This window comes from Puma concolor, chromosome B3 (assembly GCF_028749965.1).
Source record: "Puma concolor isolate L17-30 chromosome B3, mPumCon1.1.hap2, whole genome shotgun sequence".
In the NCBI taxonomy this organism is placed as follows: Eukaryota; Metazoa; Chordata; class Mammalia; order Carnivora; family Felidae; genus Puma; species Puma concolor.
The window spans coordinates 32133567-32142936 of NC_141672.1; the positions used below are offsets into that span (position 1 = coordinate 32133567).

The window sequence follows — 9370 nt, forward strand, 5'->3', positions numbered from 1 at the left end:
TACAGAAGCCAAATAGTGTAATATTTGCTTATTATTTCTAGAGCGCTTTAAGAATACTTGAATAATACTTAATTCTTGGCCTAACTGTATGAGATAGGCATAATCAGGTAAGAGTATTTCTTTCATATCTACTTTTTTTGACTCTGCCATGGTATCTGTTTTGCAATTCTTGCCTTTCCCACTTGACTTTATGTTTATTGAAGGCAGAGACCATATTCTCTTTATCTTTGCATCTATATCTGTAATGCCTAGCTCTGGGCTCCATACATGGTGGCATCTAATTGATGCTCAACCAGTTGAATGTCTATTTTTACAGATAAGAAAATTGAGGTGCAGAGTATTATAATGCAGATGAGCCCTCAAGAGCCCCCAGTTATGCTGTGGCTTACACTAGGTTGCCAACTGGGCAAGAGGGTCATGTAGCAGCTTAGAAAGATCATACCTTAAGGCAAAGGGCCAAGACTCTGACGTTAGAGGCCTCCAGAACAGCCTCAGCTCTCCAGAAAGGGTCTTTGTCAGAGGAGGTAGACAAACAAGAAAAGAAGGAAGGTTATTAAAACTATCATTTCCTTGGGACTTGACTCTGCTATTTGATTTTATTTTTAAAGTTTATTTCTTTATTTTGAAAGAGAGAGAAAGAACATGAGAGGGGCAGAGAGAGAGAGGGAGAGAGAGAGAGGGAGAGAGAGAGAATCCCAAGCAGGCTCCGCACTGTCTGCACAGAGCCCAGTGTGGGGCTTGATCTCATGAACTATGAGATCATGTTTTGAGTGGAAACCAAGAGTCGGTCGCTTACCTGACTGAGCCACCCAGGTGCCCCTTGACTCAGCTATCTTAGCTGTCTGACATTTGAACTTGAACTTGATGGGAGAAAAAGGAGAAAGAAGCTGAGGAGGACAGTGCCATGTTGGGAAGCTTTCTACTACATGACAGGAAGCAGTAAGGGATACCTACGAGGGTTTTATGGTCTCCGAACTGGGTTGGATCTTCCTGTTAGGCCAATTATCCAACTGACCTGGGTAAGTCACTTCACCCCTTTGTGTCCATCGTCCCACCTCTTTATAGATGGGAGATAGTTATATAAGCGCTATTATCTCTCTCCCTTCAAGGAAGACATATAAGAACTGTGACCACAAAGATGAAGAGGCCAAGTCCTTTCTCTCAAAGGCCTGATGATCCAGGAGGGGAGCAGATGGCAGTGCAAAGTGCTGGCGGCTCTGAGTGTGGGTCAGTCCTACGGGACCCAGAGAGGAAGCCACCTGTGTGTCTTTAGGATAGTCAGGAAAGGGTTCCCAGTGTGCGGAGCTTTGGAGCTAGGTCTTAAAGGAATTCTCTAGGCAGAGGAAGCGATGTCTACAGGAAGCAGTGGAATTATAACAGGTTAATTATGAGGTGATTGAATTTACAAAAGGGCCTGAGGATGATATTAGTATTGTCAGATACTGTCAGGGCCTCATATTCATGCTGCACAGGCCACACTTGGCAGTCTGGTTTCAGGGGCACCAACCACAAAGGCTCTTGGAAATCACAGGCTCTGGATTCCTTTTCCCCAGCTTGCTGGTAGCAGCCATTCATCTGTTAAGCTCTGTTTCTCCCGAGCTGGAAGAGATCTTGAGAAACAATCTGGTGTCGTCCTCTACACCAAGGTAGGTATGGATTGGCATCCCCGTTTTATGGAAGAGGAAGCTGTGGGCAAGAGAGGGCCAGTTGGTAACTAAGGATATAGAACCCAGGACAGTTTCTCCTAGAGTTCTTTTTTATTTTTTTTATTTTTAGGGAGAGAGGGCAAGTGCAAAGGGCAAAGGGAGAAAGAGAGAGGATCTTAAGCAAGCTCCATGCGCAGCGCAGAGCCCGACGCAAGGCTCGATCCCACAACCCTGGGATCATGACCTGAGCTGAAATCAAGAGCTGGACACTCAACTGGCTGAGCCACCCAGGTGCCCCTCTCCTAGAGTTCTTGTTTTCCTCTATCAAGATGCTTCTTTTGGTTCCTCTTAAGTTTCAAATCCCCATTTCAGGTAATACTTGTGGAACTATTTATTTATACCTCAAGTTTCAAGTTCTTTTTTGGCAACAAGTTATAAAAAGGAGAGAAGCCGACAGGAGGGAGCAAACAGAATGGGGGCGCTGGAGACTTCACAGACAAAAAGAGAAACTTCCGTGGCTGTTAGTGGATTCAGCACCTGTGGCAATCCTACCCAGTGGAAAGGCTCCTTATCCAAACCACAGACCTTGGGACCTCTGAGAACCAGGACCACTATTGTCCTAGCTAATGATGGGAAGGAGCCCAGGGCTATAAGTTTAAGGGTTTCAAGATTTATTGGAATAAATTGATATTATTTTATTTTCCTCTTTCCTTCTCACCTACCCCTATTAGTGACAGCGTCATGGCCCTGAAGAGAGAAAGGGAGATATACTGAAGGGCCACACGTCAGGCCCAGCTACAGCTCACGAGGTACCCGGATGGCTCAGCCTGTGCATGTTGAGCTGTGGGGCAGGGGGGAGGCAGGGAAGACAGGGGGTCACGGTTGCAGTAATTGGAGTAACAGGAGACAAGTGTGCTGACTGTGGGTTATTAATAGGCACTAAGACCTATATTTACAACCAGTGGCTTAAATTAGGAGCAGACCAGTCACACCTAGCCAAATCCACACCCTAAACCAAAGACACCTGAAGTGTGCAAAGTGCTCTTTGGGAACCTAGCTCACCCAGTTTAGCAAGGAGGCTGCTTCAGGTAGGAGTAGCAAGATCTTCAGTGCTTGCTCAAGCTGTCTGTTGCAATTCTGCCCCTGGCGCACCTGCAGCCCAGCAGGGAGAGCACCATTCTCTTTAAAGGGAGGAAGGGAGGGAGCCGGGGAAGAGGGAAGGAAGAGGGGACGGAGGGGAGAGAGGGAGGAATGTAAGTAGGTTGGAAGGAAGGGAGGATGGAGAAAGGGAGGGGAAAAAAAGACACCAGGCTCCTCACGTCAAAACCAAAGCTCAGGCCAAGCCCTCAGAGGTTGTCTTTTGAGAAAGTGCAAGCGGGGGAGGGGCACACAGAGGGGGACAGAGGATCTGAAGCTGGCTTTGTGCTGACAGCAGAGAGCCCGATGCGGGGCTCAAACTCACCAACCGTGAGATCAAGTGGGACACCGACTGAACCACCCTGGTGTCCTCTTCAGAGGTTTTCTATTCTTCCACATCCAGCCTGCATATGAATGGGGAAATGGTTCCATTTCAGCATGAGAGAAAACTTCTACTCATAACATGCCAGAGGCCCAGAAGTGGAGCATGGGAACTTCCGTGTCAAGAGGCAAGAGGTAACTGCAGACGCCTAACCTTTAGGCAGGTGGCTGGGGGGCTGGAGAGAGGGCTGCAAGTGCCCCGTCAGAAATGGTAACAGGGCATGGGATTAGGTCCACACTGGGTCAGAACTGGGAATTCTCTGAGGGAGAGGCTACGTTGCCTCTGAAGTGGAGGGGGGAGGTGGTCAGCCTGGCCCCAGCCTCTGTGTTTGGGAGGAAGAAAGAGAAGCAGCGATGAAGGCTGAGTGGGCTGCCCCAGGGGTCAACGTTGGGCACGTCCCATCTGCCTCCCCACCCCAGTCCCTTCTGAGTCCTAAAAGGGAGTCTCTCCAGTGCAGTGAATTTTGCACGGAGATAAACTGCTCCTGATGGAAGGCTTCCTGTGGGTAAACCTGGGCAGATCTTGGGTTCTGCTCCAACTGCTACCGCTCCTGTCACTAATTGGTTGTGGGGCCCACTTTTTATACAAAGGGGTTATTGAAAGTACGCAGGGTATGGTTTTTTGGTGAAGATGAAGCGGAAAATGCCCAAGAAGTGCTTGGCACAGGCCTGACAGCCTGATGGGCCTGAGAAGGTGAGTTCATTTTGCCATCACTCCCCTGCATCCCCCGTGTGTCCTTTCACAAGGACAAAGCTGGTGGACACCAGGAGATGTGGTGGGAAAGTTTGGTTTGTGTAACACAGAACCAACAATCTTGGAGGAATCAATTCCGAGTGGGGAAAAAGCCTGGGAATCGAAGGGGGTCCAGTGCTTCTGCTCCTTACTACCGCATTATCACATTGAATAGCCTCTCTGAGCCTCTTGAGCCTTGGCTAAAAAGACTTTCCAACGGACAGGAAGTTTTTGAGGGCCCAAAGAGGTAATGTAATCATTTCCGCCTTAATTGAGGGATCATTATGTTCCAGGCATTGTTTTTAGTGCTACCCGTGTATCACCTCACTTAATCCTTGAAACCACTTTAGGCCTCGGATGTTTGCATGTATCTGAAATCATAAAACTGTACACATTGAGGGGCACCTGGGTGGCTCAGTCGGTGGAGCGTCCGACTTCGGCTCAGGTCATGATCTCACGGTTTGTGAGTTCGAGCCCCCCGTTGGGCTCTGTGCTCTCAGTTCAGAGCCTGGAGCCTGCTTCGGATTCTGTGTCTCCCTCTGTCTCTGTTCCTCCCCCGCTCATGCTTTGTCTCTCTCTCTGCCTCTCAAAAAATGAATAAACATTAAAAAATCTTTTTAAACTGTACACATTGAATGTGTATAGTTCTTTTTGTATTGATTATACCTCAGCGAAGCTCTTAAGAAAACACTTTAAGGGGGCACCTGGGTGGCTCAGTTGGTTAAGCATCCGACCCTATATCTCGGCTCAGGTTATGATCTCACAGTTTGTGGAATCGAGCCCCACGTCAGGCTCTGTGTTCACAGTGCAAAGCCTGCTTCAGATTCTTTCTCTCCCTCTCTCTGCCCCTCCTCCCCTCAAAATAAATAAACTTTAAAAAAAAAAAACACTTTAGGAAATAGGTATGATTTTTTTATCCCCATTTTGCAGTTGAAGAAAGAGGCTTAACAGAGAATTTAAGTAAATTGTCCCAGACCACACAGCGAGTCATAGCAGAAGTGGGATTCAGACAGAGCACAAGTGGGGGAAGGGCAGAGAGAGAGAGAGACAAAATCCGAAGCAGGCTCCAGGCTCTGAGCTGTCAGCACAGAGCCTGACGCGGGGCTCAAACTCACGAACCATGAGCTCATGACCGATGCTCACCGACTGAGCCACCCAGGTGCCTCCATAGAAGTGTCTTTGGAACTGCAAACCACTGTTTGAAGGTCAGTTGTTATTACAATGAGTGGCACATCTAGTCTTTGTATACTAAGTGAGGGCATGTGGATCAGCTCCTAAACTGCCTCGTACTCAAGAAGCGCTCAGTCACTCTGCCACCCTTGCCCTTGTCTCCAAGAGAGGAGACGACGCAAAATAAGGAATGTCAGTCCTCCCATGTACAGAGCTATTGTGGGCGTGTCAAGGGCAGGTAACACAATAGCAAAGAAACAGACCACACAGCTGCAAGCAACCGCACCTGACCGGTGCACAATGAAATCCAAGGAAGCAAAGGAAGGGAAGTCCTGACACTGGGATCTCCTCTACCTTTAGTAAAACAGGAAGCACAGGATAGCTTTCCTCACGTTTCACAGGCCTGGCAGGGCCACCCTCTGGGGCTCCTGCTGACCTCACGCAGGCTTCATCCCTTAACCCAGGAAACACTCAACCATCCTCCTAAAGACCTAACAGGTGTCAGGAGACTCATGTCTCATGTCTGTGAGCAAAAGGTTAACAGCCGTCAACTACGCAAAGCAGAGCCATTTTAAGAAGTTTCTTTGGGTAGAGATCTGGAAAGCCCAATGCTAAAATAGGAAGTATTGTATAATTTGGGCCTGGAGGTTTTCTAGTCATTATGGTACCCTTATTTTGTTTTGTTTTATTATTCTATTCTATTCTATTCTATTCTATTCTATTCTATTCTATTCTATTTTATTTAGAGGGCATGCAAGGGAGAGGGGCAGAAAGACAGGGAGAGAGAATCTCAAGCAGGCTCCATTCTCAGTGCAGAGCCCTGACATAGGGCTCGATCCCAAGACCCTGAGATCATGACATGAGTCAAAATCAAGAGTTAGACATTTAACCGACTGAGCCACCCAGGTGCCCCGTTTTTTTTTTTTTTTTTTTTTTTTCCCTAGTCACCTTATGGAAGTGATGTTTTTATTGAGTGACTGTTACCATTTAATGATCCTTGGCCGAACTCCAGACATATGTAATGGACTGCCCACCTGACCTGTCCCCTGGGGTATGGAGTAGTGACCTCACACTCGTTAGGTCTAACAGCACACTGCTGAGGTGAGGCTCCCAATCTCCAGTAATGACAATGCTATGCTCCTATCTTCTCAGGCCAAAGACCCCTTGGTGTCTTCCTTGATTCCTCTTTCATACCCCTTCTGACCCATCAGCAAAGCTAGATTGATTTTAAAATTGGGGCCACCTTCTTTTTTTTTTTCTTTGAGTTTTTTTTTTTTTTAATTTTTCCACGTTTATTCATTTTAGAGAGTCAGAGAGAGACAGAGAATGAGCTGGGGCAGGGCAGAGAGAGGGGGAGACACAGAATCGAAAGCAGGCTCCAGGCTCTGTCCGAGCTGTCAGCACAGAGCCTGACATGGGGCTTGAACTCACAAACTGCGAGCTCATGACCTGAGCCGAAGTTGGACGCTTAATCGACCGAGCCACCCAGGCGCCCCTCCTTTGAGCTTTTTAATAAAATAATCTCATGTGGCAGGAAAAGGAGAGGGTCAGGGGTTGGGGACGCTGCCTCTTTGGTTAGTGTGGGGCCACCTTTTACCATACCACTGTCACCTCCCTTGTCCCAACCTGCCGTAATCACTTTCCAGGATCACTGACGAGCCTCCTTTTCTGTCTCTGCCCTTGTTTTCTGCAGCCCACTGTGAGCCTGGAAGCCCTGGTGCTTCTGTCCTGAGTCAGACCACACCACTCCTCTGCTGAAAACCCCCAAGTGGCTCCCATGTCAAAGTAAAAGCCCAGGTCCTTCTTTGACCTGAAAGTCCCACATGATCTGGCTCCCCCATGACCCCTATCTCCTACCTCCTCCTAGCCTGAAATTCTCACTCCTGCTAGGTTGTTTCCTCTGCCTGAATGTTCTCCTCCCATATCAGTATGGCTGTTTTTCTCAGTTCCTTCAGATCTTTATTTCAAAAGTCACCTTGTGAAAGGTCTGGTCACTCTGTAATGTGACCCCTCTCCCCCCACTCCCCACCCCACCTTTTCTTCTTCTTAGCATTGATTCCTCTTTAATACTATATATTATGTATTTTGCTTGTTTATCTTGTTTGTTTCCCCCGTTAGAAGATAAGATGTATGAAGGGATTTTTGTCTATTTTGCTCACTATTGTATCTCCAGTGCCTTGAACAGCACCTGACACATAGTAGACACATGTCTAAATATTTGGTGAGTAAATGAGTGAATGGAATAATAAACAAGGGACACCACATTAGCTGTGGATCCTTTAGCAAGTCATTTAGCCTCTCTAGGCTTCGGTTTCCTTGGATGTAAGACTGAGTCGGCACTAGATGGCTCTGAGCTTCCCCGAAGTTGACATGAAGACATCCTTGGGTGAACATCTAGAACTGGAAGTAGCTGTTTGGCAAGAAAGGGTCTGAAGAGGGTCTGAAGATTTGGGTTCAAGCCTTCAAGCCCAGGTGGAGAACACTTGTCTGGGTCTTAGTTTCCACAACAAATAGAGCTCCACCCAGTGGCCAGTAAGGTTACTTTCCGCACTTAAAGTGTAAAAGTATTAAAGTCATTAAAAAAAAGAAAAAGAAAAAATTTGCCTCCATACCCCTCAATACCACACGGTGGCACAGTTGTCTACCACCGTCTCTAAGAGGGTGTTGCTGTGCCAAGCCTGTGACTAAACAGCCCGCCTGTCGTAAAATACATTTTTCATGGACAATTGTGAGAGCTGCTCATTCATCACATCTCTCTGGTTTGTTTCAATAACAACAGAAATCATTAAATGGATTTTTTTTTTTTTAGATAAGACGGCATAAATCTCAAAAGCAAAACGGAGAGTGGAAATTTCAGCTAAATCTTTGTCACCAGTGTGATTTAAAGAACAAGCTGAAAAGCTGTAAAACAAAAGAAGTCTATGCCAGTGTTAGGTGAGGCCATAGCTATCCTAAATTAGTTCTAAAAGTAAGTAGCCACGTACCTGTCTGCACATAACCAAGAATGTTCCCTCCAGGAGGTAGGAAGGCTAGGGAAGTACTGGACTGTTTATATTCTAGGACCTTTTTGTTTGCTTGAAACAGCCGTTAAAGACTCTGACAAATAAAACAGATTGTGAACAGTGCATGGCACACAGTCAGCTCTAAATTCATAGTAGCCATTGTCACTGTTGTTATTAACATCATTATTACAGTCATCCTTGGGTTCTAGTTTTTCCCCTCCTCTACCCTCTCTCCAACTAACAATAGTGCTTTTGGCTTGAAATTTACTTCAGATTACAAAAAAAAAAAAAAAAAAAAAAGATTTTGTGGGTCTTTATTCTAATTACAAAAGTGTTACATGGTTATTTTGGCTGCCTGGAAAATAAAGAAAAGCAAAGTGAAGGCAATCCAGGTTACCCACATCCCACCACGCAGCTCAGAAATAACTAAGAAGATGTTGATACTATGCAAATGCACGCGCACACACACATTTGTGTTCACGTTGTATTGTTAAAAAACAAAATTCAACCCGAGTAGGTTTTACAGATCTTATTGGCTTTATCCAACGATTCACGAATTGGGTAGCATCCCACCTCGCAGACAGAAAGGAGCTCTCGGGAGCTGTGCAAAACGAAAGACTTTTACAGGTGGAAGAAGCAGAAACAAGGAAGTTAATTGGACAACAAGTGGCTTGGTTATAGCAAAATCACTTTCCTTTAGGGCATGGCCAGTGTCTATCAGGCAGATGACCTCACGAGTGCTGACTGGGTGATTCGCATTGACCAGATTAAGACTCCATTTCTGGGAGAGGCCGAAACTGTAAATAAGTCTCAACTTGGTGACACAGGGCTTAGCATAAGTGACTCCATTTGGGGTCTGCTGTCATGTTTTTAACAGTATAAAGGGGTTTTTTTCACTCATTTTTCATTTATCATAATATTAAGCACATTTCCACATCATTAAATGTTTTCATAATCATTTATAATAACATACTTCTTTGATCAGCAAATAAGTACATCTTATGTTTTTTAATTTTTTTTTTTTTTTTTTTTGAGAGAGAAGAGAGTGCGGGTGGAGGGGCAGAAAGAGAGAGGAAGAGAGAGAATCCCAAGCAGGCTCTGCGCTGTCACCACAGACAGCACAGATTGTGGGGCTCAGTCCCACAAACTGTGAAATCATGACCTGAGCTGAAATCAAGAGTCAGACGCTCAACGTATAGAGCCACCCAGGTGCCCCGAGAGAAGTATTATCATCCCCATTTTCCTAAAGAGGGATCTGCAACACTGGGAGATTAACTTGCCGAATGGCAAACAGTGAGTAT

The 9370-nt window shown here is 46.1% G+C and overlaps 1 long non-coding RNA gene across 1 annotated transcript; it reads right to left on the bottom strand.

Moving 5' to 3' along the window:
* Window positions 1-579: 579 nt before the first annotated feature.
* Window positions 580-3276, bottom strand: LOC147579851 (uncharacterized). Its single transcript, XR_015252219.1, has 2 exons — window positions 3109-3276; window positions 580-1686 (listed from the first exon to the last, which is right to left on the bottom strand). It is a non-coding gene; the product is annotated as an uncharacterized LOC147579851 (long non-coding RNA).
* Window positions 3277-9370: the final 6094 nt, after the last annotated feature.